General features: G+C 46.1%; 1 non-coding gene across 1 annotated transcript; it reads right to left on the reverse strand.

Annotated features, from left to right (window-relative positions):
* Nucleotides 1-1876: 1876 nt before the first annotated feature.
* On the reverse strand, nt 1877-1951 carry Trnas-cga. The gene has a single exon. It is a non-coding gene; the product is annotated as a tRNA-Ser (tRNA).
* Between the last annotated feature and the right edge of the window lie 304 nt (nt 1952-2255).

Consider the following 2255-nt stretch of genomic DNA (forward strand, 5'->3'; position numbering starts at 1 on the left):
CGATGACCTCGCAGTTTGGTCTCTTTCCTCCAAACAATCCAATCAAATCCAAGCCTTTGCTTCCCTCGACAGTTTTCACCCTCCACCCCCCCTTCCACACTTCCCTCCATTAACAATTGACGATTGCTCGATGTCTCCGGATCTGTCCTGTCACTTGATCCCATCTTTTACTCAAGGAGCGCCCCCAAAATTCCATTAATAACCACCTCATTATCTTCTCATCTAATCTTCAACATTCTTCTGTAGCACCACATTTCAGAACTATCTATTCTCTTCTTGTCTGAACTGACCCGCTCACGTATCCCTTCTTTACAAAACTGTGCTCCATTCGAGACCTCCAGAAAAACTTTCAAACAATTAAAATTTACAAGTGATGATACGAAGCTCCTCTTTTTCAGAAACGCTTCTTTCGCCATTGCCAGTCTTCTTTCCATATCCTCTGCACTCCGGCATCTTCACTTATTCGCTGCCCAAACAGCAATAATCATCTATTACTTATAATATTTCATTTAGGAGTCTAATCACACCAGCCAGCATCGCCTGCTTTCTCAATACACAAATTGAATAACATCGAGATAGGCTACAACCCTGTCTCACTTCCTTCTCAGTCACTACTTCCCTTTCATATGTTACGACTCTTATAATTGCAGTATGGTATCGGTACGAGTTTCAATTCACCTTTCACTACCATCAGCACATCAAAGCGTGTAAACAAGTCAAGATTGCCGAAAGCTTTCTCTAAATCTATAAGTTTGTCAAATCTTCTGAGGTAAGTGGCAGGGTCGTAACTGCCTCGCATGTGCCTACATTTCTCTGAAACCCAAACTGATCGTCCCAGACTAGCTCTACAGCAGTTTTTCCTACTCTTCTGGAAATAATCCGTCTCTGTATTTTGTGAACGTGACTTATTACATTTGTGATTCGGTACTATTCACACCTGTCAGTACCTGTCTTCTTTGGAACTGGAATTATTACGTTCTCCTTGAAGTGTGTGGGTATTCCGCCTGTCTCAAACATCTTGCACACCAGCTGGAATCGTTCTGTCGTGGCTCTAACAACGGTCTCAATAATTCTGAGGAAACACCGTCTGCTTCGGGGGACTTCTCTCCACTTAGGTCCTTCAGTGCTCTTTCCAATGCCTCTCGTACCATGTAGAGAGCGAAAAAACATTTAATGTAGGGGTAGCTGCCCCAATCTCACTTGCGTCATTGTCATGGTTCGTACATGAAATACACGGTACACGCTGGAGAACTGTGCCGAATCTCTCTGGAAGCCAGCCGCTGTCCCCGAGCGGCTCTAGACGCTTCAGTCTGGAACCGCGCTACTGCTACGGTCGCAGGTTCGAATCCTGCCTCGGGCATGGATGAGTGTGATGTCCTTAGGTTAGTTAGGTTTAAGTAGTTCTAAGTCTAGGGCACTGATGACCTCATATGTTAAGTCTCATAGTGCTTAGGGCCATTTGAACCTCTCTGGAAGATCGTTTCTCTATATTTACCCGTCAGTGTTTCGCAACAACAACAGCGCCTTTTCTTCCAGCCCCCTTGGGTGACTCACACCTTCTATGTGTGTTCTGGCACGATGCATCCTAGCAACACGTCGCTGAATTCCTTCGATGTATGCTGTCGGTCCTATGTGATGATGAGCCCAAAGACTGGAGCAGTATTCTAGAATAAGTGGCTCTAGCGTATAGCATTATGTTTCTTTAAGAAACCTCTCTCAGAATTCTTTGAACAAAAAACAGTAATTCTTTCCTTTAGTCTTTCCTGATTCTAAATTAACGTGTTTATCTCATTCCCGACACTATGTCGTAGAATGAGATTTTCACTCTGCAGCCGAGTGTGCGCTGATATGAAACTTCCTGGCAGATTAAAACTGTGTGCCAGGCCGAGACTCGAACTCGGGACCTTTGCCTTTCGCGGGCAAGTGCTCTACCAACTGAGCTACCCAAGCACGACTCACGCCCCGTCCTCACACCTTTACTTCTGCCAGTACCCTTCTCATTCTGGAAACACCCCCCAGGCTGTGGCTCAGCCATGTCTCCGCAATATCCTTTCTTTCAGGAGTGCTAGTTCTGCAAGGTTCGCAGGAGAGCTCCTGTAAATTTTGGAAGTTAGGAGACGAGGTACTGGCAGAAATAATGCTGTGAGGACGGGGCGTGAGTCGTGCTTGGGTAGCTCAGTTGGTAGGGCACTTGCCCGCGAAAGGCAAAGGTCCCGAGTTCGAGTCTCGGCCCGGCACAGAGTTTTAATCTGCCA

The sequence above is a fragment of the Schistocerca americana genome, chromosome 9 (genome assembly GCF_021461395.2).
Source record: "Schistocerca americana isolate TAMUIC-IGC-003095 chromosome 9, iqSchAmer2.1, whole genome shotgun sequence".
Classification (NCBI taxonomy): Eukaryota; Metazoa; Arthropoda; class Insecta; order Orthoptera; family Acrididae; genus Schistocerca; species Schistocerca americana.